The 12,244-nt window shown below is 37.3% G+C and overlaps 1 pseudogene; it reads left to right on the forward strand.

Moving 5' to 3' along the window:
• The first annotated feature begins 7,706 nt into the window (after nt 1-7,706).
• LOC129084472 (uncharacterized) lies at nt 7,707-7,781 on the forward strand (annotated as a pseudogene).
• Nucleotides 7,782-12,244: the final 4,463 nt, after the last annotated feature.

Raw genomic sequence — 12,244 nt, forward strand, 5'->3', positions numbered from 1 at the left:
AATCTATCCAGGCCCAATGGCAAACCAGGAGCTGCTTTTTGAATGAAGAAATGTTATGAGCAGAACAAGGCATTGCCTAACAAAAAAACCCTAGAGGTCTGCACTGTCATTCTCTTAATGGGGCATCACTCTCTACTGTAGACATTTCCAGACCCTGTGTAGGCATAAGGCCCAAATGTCAGGACAGTTGGCAACGTAGCCTGGACCTTCTGCCAAGCCTTTTCTTACTTCAAGCCCCATTCAACACCAGCAGCCTGACAGCTGAATGCTAAATGAATTCGAGTAGTATGGTCAAATGGGGTAACACGTAGCCTCCAAAATCCAACGGGGCCAATCAAATTGTGTGCCTTTTTCTTTGCAGGGGGAAAAGCAGGTACAGCAACTTGTCTCCCACTTAAGAGGGAAATATCTCAAGGTGCCCCAGAGCAGAAATGCCATCCATGTGGCAGCACCTGAAGTAATATGGGGTTTACCTGCTATCCTCTGGAGTGCAGCATTCTTATGGAAGTGTTTGTTGACTATGTTCTCTCACCAGGCCCAGTTAACACCTAATAATGTAATAGACCGGCGTACTTAAAATTTTGCATTTTCATCCCAGATTTACCCTTCACTTTTATATCTCATTCTGTGTGCCATGAGGTTGATGGCTTTATTTCTTCAATATGATCTTTGACCTCTGGCTCCCAGGTGTGTTTGGTCAATGGGATGCAAGGGCCAGAGAGGAAGAGCGTTTCAGGTCTGAGTTCTATTCCTCTAGCTCCCTTGCCGCAGGGCTGCCAAGATTGGCCGTACACCTCTACTGAAGGCTACAGTGTTTATCAGGCAGCCCTCCCTTACAGCCCCGCTGTTCTCTCTGGGTTTCCATAACTATCTTGTCCATTTAGGTCTGTATTCGTTTTCCGGGGCTGCTGTAACAAAGTACCACAACCATGTGGATTAAACAACAGAAATTTATTCTCACAATTCTGAGAGAAGTCAAGATCAAAATATAGGAAGGATTAGTTCCTTTGTGGGAGGGTCCAAGGGAAGCGCCTGTTCCTCGCTTTGGGTCTCTGCCAGCAGCCCTTGGCAATCCTTGGTTTTAACACATTTCATTTTCAAATGAATGATTGATGGCAGTATTTCCAGTGAAGGTAACAGTTTTTACTTTTAGTAGTCCACATGATCTTTAATGGACAGCTAAAGAAAAGAATGGTATGCATGGTTCAAAAATGGACAAATAAGTACCCCGTTTACACATCTAAATAAGGGCCCAGTTCACAGATTGGGGTGCCTTAATTGAGGGGGGAGCTAGGTCCTTTAGAGGACATAGTCTGTTCTGCAATAGATGTATAATATGAAGCTGTTCCCCAAATCAAGCCCAGAAGGACTGGTATTAGTAATGGGGTATACCCATTACTAATAAAGTAACTGTTAGAGTAACAAAGCAATGGGGAAAACTTCTGAGAGTTACCGGATATTATGGAACTAACCTCCAAAGTCCCCAAATATCACCATGACCTCCAGTCAGAATGGGGCTTATGGCAATCAAGGGATAGGTGGAGTCTTGACCTGAGTTTATTTTACAACTGATCTGGTGGGATGGAAGATTGATCCTATGATCATTTCCTCACTTACCACATATATTATAGGAATAAACATTTCCAGTATCTTGCAGAATCCACATATTGGTTTCCTGACCCAATAAGTAAATTCTATCTTAGTAGAAAGAACCAAATAGAGGCCCTCAAAACTGACTACTTTGCTCCCCCTCTACCTCTATATCCAAACCACTACTATCTCCCAGAGAGTAAACCAAAAGCAGTACCACATTTCTAGATAGCTGTAGAGATTGGGGCTACTTAACTCACCTCTTTGGTTAGTAAAAGCCAGATGGGCCATAGAATATGACTGAATTCATTATAAATTTAATCAGGTGATGATGTCAATTACAGCTAAGGTTCTAATGTGGTTTTCTGACCGGAGTAAATAAACGCTGTGCTATTGATCTGAATAAAGCTCACTCCTATCAGGAATGATAATCGGGAGCACATTGCCTTCATGCTGCAGAGATCACACTCTGACCCCAGAGCTGTGCAAGCTCTTCTGCTTTTTGCTGTAATGTAGCCCAGAGACCATAACCACTTTATAGGCCACAGTGTAGCCCAGAGGGGGTCCTCACCAGAAAAATTCTCAAATAGGCTAATTTAGATAGTTTAATAGAAGGACTATTTACAGTGAAGGAATTGGAAACACAAGATCATTACCATCCTTACATGTACTGGGTTGAATGGTGTCCCTCCAGAATTCCTGTCCTTGCCAGAACCTCAGAATGTGACCCTATTTTGAAATAGGGCCTTTGTAGATGTAATCAAGTTAAGATGAGGTCATATTTAATTAGGGTGATCTTAATCTAATGTGACTGGTGTCCTTATAAGAAGAAAAAGATGGAAACGCAAGCACAGATACATAGGGAGAACCCCATGTGATGCTGGGGGCAGAGACTGGAGTGATGCAGCTACAAACCAAGGAATGCCAAGGGCCGCTGGCAGAGACCCGAAGCGAGGAACAGGCGCTTCCCCTGGACCCTCCCACAAAGGAACTAATCCTTCCTATATTTTGATCTTGACTTCTCTCAGAATTGTGAGAATAAATCTCTGTTGTTTAATCCACATGGTTGTGGTACTGTGTTACAGCAACCCGGGAAAACGAATACAGACCTAAATGGACAAGGTAGTTATGGAAACCCAGAGAGAACAGCGGGGCTGTAAGGGGGGGCTGCCTGATAAACACTGTAGCTTTCAGTAGAGGTGTATGGCTTGTATAAACGTTGATTCACTTAAACAAAGACTCAGGTATACCTATTATGTGCAAGGGAATATTCTAAGCTATTTTTATTGTGTCATTTAATTTTCACCACAATCCTCCAAGGTAGATTCTCTTACTCACGTGTTATAAATGAGGAAACAGAGGAACAGAGAAGGTAAGTAGCTTGCCTAATATCACACAGTGGTAGTCAGTCTATGATTAAGAGTCTATATACTTAATCACCATTCTATGTTGTCTCAAATGTACAATTACTTTTATGAATTATTTTAATATAGAATTGATATACATTGAATCAATGTAGTTACCATTACAAGTAAAAATAAGACCATTGAGTAAATATTAGTATTACTAATACCTACCATTTTGTTGGATATTGTGCTATATATTTTACATACATTATCTCTAATTTCACAACAGTTCTGCAATGTGGATTACATTTACCCTATTTAGAAACAAGGAATTAGGTCTCTTGAGGTTATCGCTATGAAACCTAATGTCACTCAGCCTTTGAGGGCTGGGCAAGGAAACTAAATTCAGTTCTTGACATTGAGTATCTGCTTAGCTGGACTGCTGGCATGTTAGGAACATTGTAATAGTGTAGATCATTCCCTCTGGGACATGGTATTTGACCCTGACTACAGGTAAAATCCAACAACCAAGAAGGAACCTGAGAATACTTCTACTTACTCATGTACGTGGCTTTGGCTCATCTGGAGTCACAGAACCAAATCATGGACTGGTTGTCATTTCAGTGGTAACAGATAATACAATCTTTCCAGTGGAAATGCCAAAATGCCTTGGGCTTTGGAGTCACAAAGCCAGGGTTGGAATCTGATTCTGATTCTCACCGGATGTGTGATTCTAAGATAAAGTGCCCCTCAGTGGAAGCTCAGCTTCCTCTTCTCTGAATGGGGCTCCTTCCTTTACCTCATGGGGATGTTGCAAGGGTGAAATCAAATGAGATAAATATATGTAAAAGCATGCTGTAGTAAATACAAATTTAGGATAACAAATAAGCATCTTTCTGTTTGCTGAAGATCTATTCATTGTGAGATAGATTCATAATATTTATTTTGCTTCAGTATGCCAAATGCTCACATATATTCTTTCTTTTGTGACTCTGGCATCTAGCTCTAATTTCCTGACTTCTGATTTAAATCAGCTAATATTGTGTCTGTTCCTTTGCTACCCATGCTTTCAGATGAACTTATCACATGATCACATGGAGTTTATTCTGATTCCTCTCCTTGTCTGAACTTAAATAGTGACCTCTGACTCTAACCCAAGTAACCTGAACCTTGTTTTACTGCTTCTGAGATACACTTTTTCCCCCTTTACATCTCTGCACTCGCACTGTACCTAAATGGCTTCCTATCATTGCTGTCCATCAGGTCACGATGGTGACATAGTTGATGTTGGCACACGTCAAAAAGGCAAGCATGAGGACTGGCAGAAGGTGTGTGAGTTGTTATGATAAAGTCTTTAATTAAGTCTTAAGAGCTCTTTCTATAAATGTAAAACAAAGTATTTGCATCATAAGAAAGCAGTATATCATAATATACTGCTTTACAAGTGATATATAAACTAATGGTACCATTTACTTTATCCATGCTTTTGATTCTGTTCACTTCCTAAATTACGACTTTAGGAAGCTCCTGCTCACCAGTATCTATTCCAGTTTTGACCTTTTTCTTAAGAGGTACAACAGCAAGCCCTGATTGCTTGAACCAACTAAATTTTTCATTTTACCGGTTGAGGGTGGCTATGGAAATTCTGTATTTTGCTGCTCAGTTTTAGATGTCAACTAATTTTTGCAAGCTCTTGTGATTTCTGACCCAGCCAGGAGTTTTTGTCCAGCTTTTCTATTTAACAAATGATAAACAAGGCAGTATTTCCCAAACTTGATGATACATGGTGCTTCCTGAAGAACAGAGATTTCCATTCCCATTCCAACATATTAATCAGAATCTCCAGGGAAGAAGTCTAGAAATCTGGATTTGTAACATACACTGCAGGGTATCTGAAAACCACTAAACTGAACAAAGTCTATTTTATTTTCCTCACCTACATATTTTGTAAATATGAAATTGGCATGATGTCTAGCCTTCATCTTGATGAGCTGTCATTTTGATCAAGGAGGTAGCATGGAGCTGCCTGAACTATCCAAAAGAGATTTGTTCAATAACTTTGTCTTTAAAAAAAATTAAATTTAGCTTTTCTAAGTTCCTCTTAGCTTAAATCTAGTAATTCACATCCTCAGTGGGTAGTTTTTATTTCTGTTCTGTTAAGATGCCCTCATTTAAGGAAGAAGTGATTATAAGAATAGCCTATGGCTACAGCTGTTAACATAATATGTGGTAGCCTGAGTTTTGTTCATATAGGCATATAAACTTGTTTGGTAAGGGTTTAGATATATAACAGGAGATGTTTGGCTGTTGAAGTTACCCTAGACCTCATTTCATCAAAGAGGCCAAAAAGAAAGTACTTACAAACCACAATGGCTTCAAGGAATCAAATTGCTTAGGAATGCTGGCTTGTAAACTTGGCCCACATTGCTCCATTTCTTAGTAAAGTCACCAGTTGCAGGTGCAAATTATAATTATGATAAATAATATAAATAATAAAAGGGTGGCTGACACTGAGATCCTAATTTCAACCAGTCTTCCTGAGACATATTTTTATATGAAGGAAGGCAAAACCTGTGCTACAGTTATTATTTAACATCAGAATAAGAATGGGAAAAATGCCCATTTGCCTTGTTTTATAGATAAATGTTAATATATAATTCTCCTGTTATATAAAAATCATTTATATAGATTGTCTTATTCTGCGAATAGGAATAAATGTCTGTATATAAAGTTTTTAGAAGGAATGAGGCAATCAGGCACCCCTCTCTGTTTACTCAAAGGTGGCCTTTAGTACATTACCCAAATATCCAAAGACCAGCTCTGGCATGTGTTTACTCAGTCTTGCCCTTTGAGTTAGTTCTGGAAATTGGTAATGCAAATTGAGTTCAAATATTGCTTCAAAATAGTATTTGCCAAAGTTTGTACTACATAAAATTTGTAATACATAAAGTTTTCATAATTTAAATGATTCCAAAATGCATTTCTATGAAACCTGATATTCACATACTTTTAAGAAGCTTGCATCATCCACAAAGAAATAAAACAACAAAATACTGTTTTTATTATATCAGACTGAAATTAGGCAGAAAGAAAGATCCACATGATTGCTGATAAAGGTATTAGAAAATCCATACTGTCACAGCTGAGGGGAGTGTAAATTGGCACAGCCTTTTCAGATGGTTTGGCAATCCACATTCAAATGCACTGGAAAAAAAGAGTGTATGCCGTAAGATCCAGAGATTTATCCTGGGATATAATTGGTTAAGAATACAAGGAGCTACATACAAGAATGTTCATTGTGGGAGCAGGGGTTGAAATCAAAGATTTCACAGTAAACATTTATTTAAGAGCCAAGGCCTAGGGTCTCTGCTGTGGGATCTCCCTAACTGAGTATAACAAGTGGGAGAGGAGGCCTCCTCCTGGCTCCAGCTCCAGGAGAGCTGGCCATGTCGTATTGTCCATGTGGAGGCTGGGTAGGACCTTGGCCATAAAGAATGTTCAGGGTGCGACACCATTATGACAACAGACGCCCAGGGAGAGTAGCTGAAGCTGCAGTGGTTGTCTGGTTTGAACCAGTAGAGATGCAGTGAGGGCAGCCTCCTATGATCTGTGAGTGTGTGTAATACCTGCCTTGCATTTAATATAGACTATAAAAACAAAAACAGGAGCTGAGAGGGCAGAGTTCAACTAGAGAAAAATACATCATCTGTGTCAGTGGTTTCTCAACCAGGAATGATTTTGTATCTCTGGGGACATTTGGTAATGTCTGAAGATTTTTTCCATTGTCACAACAGAATGTGAGTGGTGTGTTATTGACATAGTGGATAGAGACTGGGTATGTTGTTAAATACCCTCCATCCCATGATGCAGGGGACAAAAAATGATTATCTGGCCCAAAATAGCAAGAGTGCTAAAGCTGAGAAACCTGGTATATGTCATGAAATAAGAGGGAAAGAATCAGTGTTAAATATATGCCAAGATAATGACTGTGGGATGGTCAAAATACCAGCACACTAAAAACAGTGTGTGCTTTAAATGGGTGATTATGTGTAAATTATATCTCAATAAACCTGTTAGAAAACAATGGGCATTGCAACATTATAGAACTAAATTTATAATAGAAAAATTTTAATATATGTATACAATGTATAGAATAGAAGGACTCAAGGCAGTTAATCAAAAGGAAACTATTTCTGGGTCCCATTGTGACTTTACAATATGTCCATTGGAAGAAATTCTTCCTCAGCCTCTGGAAGATTTTTTGATCATTCTCAGATAGTAAAATTCCTGTGATCACTTAATTTTACCAAAACAGTGTCAATTTATAAATTATAATGTTTAGTCTTAGGTAATAATCAAAACTGTGAATTTGATTTTTAAAAAAAACACCCAGCAGGGGCTTTCTGCAGATAGGGCGATGGGGATGAATTGACCATTTCACCCGCCCTGCACCATTTTCTTTGTGTCCAGAGTTCCAGGGGGCCAGAAAGAGAGGGTTGAAGGGTGAGATAAGGAAGACTGAAACATTTTCGCTGGATTGGTACTGATACAATATCATGTTTATATCATATTAAACATGATATAAATCGTGTATTGAAACAATGTCTGGTTTACATCTCATTAACTTTTGAGGAACTACCAGACTGTTTTCATCATGGATGCAACATTTCATAGTCTCACCAGCAATGCATGAGGATTCTAATGTCTCTTCATCCTCACCAACACTGATTATATGACTTTTAATTATAACCATCCTAATAGGTGTGAAATAAGACTATACTTTCAGGGATCATTTCTATAGTTTGTTTCTAATGGGTGTGAAATAGTGTCTCATTATAATTTTGATTTTCATTTCCTTGATGACCAACTATGTTGAATATATTTTCATGTGCTTATTAGTCATTTGTACCTCTTCTTTGGGAAAATGTGTATGCAGATCCTTGGCCCATTTTTAAATTGAGTTATTTGTGTTTTTATTAGTGTGTTGTAAGAGTTCTTTATACCTTCTAGATGTAGGTCCCTCACCAGATACATGATTTACAAATATTTTGTCTCATTTTCTGGGTGTCTCTTTGCTTTCTTGGTAGTATAATTTGAAGCACAAAAGTTTTTAATGGATTTTGATGAAATTCAATTTCTTTTTTTATTTTGACACTTGTACTTGTGGTGTCATATTTGGAGGCTTTGCCTAGGGCAAGTTCGTGAAGATTTACGCCTGTGTTTTCTTCTAAGAGTTACACATACTTCCAGCTTATTAGGCCTAGTGTCAATTTTGAGTTAATTTTGTGTATGGTATGAGAAAGAGGTCAAATTTCATCCTTTTGCATGTGGCTATCCAGCTGTCTCAGCACGATTTGTTGAAAGATTATTCTTTTTCCCACTGAACTATCTTGGTACCCTTGTTGAAAATCCATTGACCATAAATTAAAGGGTTTTATTTCTGGACTCACTTTATTTCAATTATCTTTATGTCTAACCTTATGCTAGTACCACACTTTCTTGACTACTGTAGCTCTGTATTACATTTTAAAATTTAGATACATGAGTCCTCCAACTTTGTCCTTCTTTTTCCAGATTGTTTTGACTATTCTGGGTCCCTTACACTTTAATATGAATTTTAAATTAAGATCATTTGTAATTTCTACAAAAAAAGCTGTTAAGATTTTCAAAAGGATTGTATTGACTCTGTAGACCAATTTGGAGAATATTACCCTCTTAATGATATAAGTCTTTGGATCCATAATCATAGGCTGTCTTTCCATTTACTTAGGTCTTTAGTTCCTTTGAAAGATGTTTTATAATTTTTTAAAATCACCTTTATTGAGTTATGATTGATAAATAAAATCGTAAGATATTTAAAGTGTACATTGTGATGATTTAGTACACATACACATTGTGAAATGATTCCTCCCATCTAGTGAATTAACACATTCATCACTAATGTATTCATTATTGAAAAAGGGTAATTTGTTTATTTTTTCTTTTATTTTTCTATTTTACTATTATTTCCTCTAATCTTTATTATTTCCTTGTAATGCCCATTCTTGTATTGAAGTCTTTATATGTAATTATCGGTCAAAGAGTATGAACTTTTTGAGATATCTTGTTACATGTTACCAAACCTTCTTCCAGAAAAACTGAACAACTTAATAGATACGCCAGAAATAACATATTTTTCCAATAGATTACAATTTTTATAATACAATAAAATAGGTAGGTTAGAATTCCATAATAGATGCAGCAATGAGTGCTAGGTTAATAGGGGTGGGTCACTGAGCAAGAATAAAATATGGAACTGTGTTAGTTTCCTATTGCCATTTTAACAAGTTGCCACAAATTTTGTGGCATAGAACGACACAAATTTATTCATTTACAGTGCTGGAGGCCAGAAGTTCAAAATCAGTTTTACTGGGCTAAAGTGAAAGTGTTTACAGGGCTGCTTTATTCTGGACATTCTTACAGGGAATCCAGTTCCTTTGTGCTTCCGTTAGCACGTTGACTTCTCCTCTGACCTTGACTCCTCTTGTGTACCTCTTATAATGACTGTTGTAATTATATCAAGCCTGCCCAGATAATCCAACATAGTGTTCCATCTCAAAATCTGTAATTCAATCGCTGCAAATTCCCTTTTGCCGCATTAGATAACATTCACGGATTCCAGGGATTTGGACATGGCCGTTTGGAGGTCATTATTTAGCCTCCAACCTCAAACTTTTATAGATTCTACATAAATTTATTCACAGGTAGTAACTCTGACATGTTTTCTTAGTTGCTAAATCTTTCTAAAGGCACAATATTACAATTAAAGGAATTAAAGTTCACTTGCATTTATTGACATTACCAGGAAAAGAAGCTGAAAATCACATGTTAGAATGAGATCACTTTATGAGGGAAGCCAATGTTGGAAGCCGTGAGCCAGAGAGATGACTGGGGATAAGTGTGCGGCAAGGAGGAAACTTACTGAGCCTCTGGGCAGGAACAGTGATGATTTTTACACAGGCTGCTCTAAATGCCATACATAAAAACATGACTGTAATCATCAGTGTACCATAATTTTGGATCACGGTAGCTGAATGTCTGAAAGTTGAGAACCACTGGTAATTGGAAAATTACTCAACCAAATTTCTTAAAATACTATATTGTAAATTGGTGGTTCACAAAGTATGGTCCAGTTACCTCCAGGTATCTCTAAAGATCTCATGGCTGTCAGGGTTAGATATATATCTATTTCATGTTTACAATAGATCATTGTTTATATTATCACTTAGCATAAATCAGTTAATTTTCTATCACTTAATAGATGTCACTTTTTAAATATTGCATTAAATCAGCGCTAGAGTTGCAGTGAGGTGATCTGTTTTTGTTAATTTGTAGAAACATAATGAAGAGATTGATTGGAGGGGAATGAATGACATCTTGAACTCCAAAACAGGATCAAAAATTTGAGAACTAGTGGATGTAAAAACAAAAGAAAACAAAACAATTAATTCATTCCACTACGACACCACCTAGTGGAACTTTAGAAGAAATCAGTTCATTTTTCTATCAGCCTGGAAAACAAGGAAATAAGAAAAGTGAACCAGGATTCACTTAAAAGTAAGTTCAATGTACATTGCACTTTCTGAAATGATCAAGGAGACTGATATGCTCCATTTAAAAGTAAGTAGCAACTTTATTTTTTAAAATACTTTATTTATTTTTAAAGAGAGGGGAAGAAAGGGAGAGAGGGAGAGAAACATCAGTATGAGAGAGAAACGTTGCTCAGTTGCCTCTCCAACAGAAGCAACTTTATATTTGTAAAAAAATACAGAATTTTTTTCATTTATAAATTGAGATGTATTCATTTTATGTATTTTACAAAGTAAAAAAAGGTATACTAGGATAAAAGTCATTCATTATTCTCCTATTTCAAGAATGTATAGCCCTGGCTGGTGTGGCTCAGTGGATTGAGTGCTGGCCTATGAACTAAAGAGTTGCAGTTCAATTCCCAGTCAGGGCACATGCCTGGATTGTGGGCCAGGCCCCCAGTGGGTAGTTCATGAGAGGCAACCACACACTGATGTTTCTCTCCCTTTCTTTCTCCTTCCCTTCCTCTCTCTCTAAAAATAAATAAAATATTTTTTTTAAAAAAGAATGTACACCATTTAAAACATTTTTTTCTGTGTTGAAGTGCATACATTTATATTTTATGGAATTTATGTTGTAGTCCTGTTTTCACTTAACACTTCTTTGGTTACACCAAGCTTTTACATATTTATATATATAACTCTGGTCACCAGTGCTGATATGTGAGATTTTCCCCTCAGCTGGGAGTCCCTACAATTCAACTCAATTCTGACACAAACTACCTGGAGATAGGACCAGGTTTCACAGGTTAGAGGCTCAGTCAAACAAGACTGTCCCCACTTCAGATGCTATTTGCAAGCCCATCTTATTGTCTGACCTTGTGACCAATTGGTTATGCAATCATACCTCAGTACTTGTTGGCTTCAGAACTCGTCAAACCCTGTACTTGTCACATTTTGATGAGAAAAAAACGTTTCAGCACTCGGCACTTGCTAGGGACTCATTGCACGCACTCGGTAGAACTTGTATGAGTCACGGTGCTGCAAGAGAAAATGCTTCATGGTTCAGTATTCATCAGTCTCAACGCTTGTCACAAGTTCTGGAAAGAATTAACAATGAGTACCAAGGTACCACTCTAAGTCAGAGGTTACAATGACCCCCCTCCTTGGGTTCCATTAATTTGCTAGAACACTTCGCAGAATTCAGGAAACTAGTTTACTCACTAGATTACTGACTTAGATGTGATTTCAGGAACTGATGAGATGACACCAAATGTTATTCCTAAACACGCTTACAAAGCTCTTATCACTCAGGAAATCCAAACAGTCTTGGGAGCTCTGAACCAAGAGCTGTGAACAAAGACTAAAATACACATTTACTATAAATCACAGTATCAAAATCTATATCAATATTTCATGAATGAATCCACTAAAAATACATGTAAATTCAACACATACTTTGAGAAATTAGCAAGAGCAAAAAATTGGAAATGTCAGCCTTCAGTTTGAATCTGGACAATTCCATGAACTAGCTATTCAACCTGATGCTAGTACCAAAATGTAAATGTAATTTCCTCAATAAAATGAGAATACAATTAACTTCATAATGTTGATAGGAATAAATTACATGTAGTGCAACTAAATTAACTAGTACAAAAAGATGATCAATAAATAATGACCATATAACTGAAAAACGAGTTCAAAACGGTCTTATTCTGGCTAACGAGATACTGAGTTGCTTTT

Source organism: Pteronotus mesoamericanus, unplaced genomic scaffold (assembly GCF_021234165.1).
Source record: "Pteronotus mesoamericanus isolate MK-2021 breed Mesoamerican mustached bat unplaced genomic scaffold, CSHL_Meso_final scaffold_174, whole genome shotgun sequence".
In the NCBI taxonomy this organism is placed as follows: Eukaryota; Metazoa; Chordata; class Mammalia; order Chiroptera; family Mormoopidae; genus Pteronotus; species Pteronotus mesoamericanus.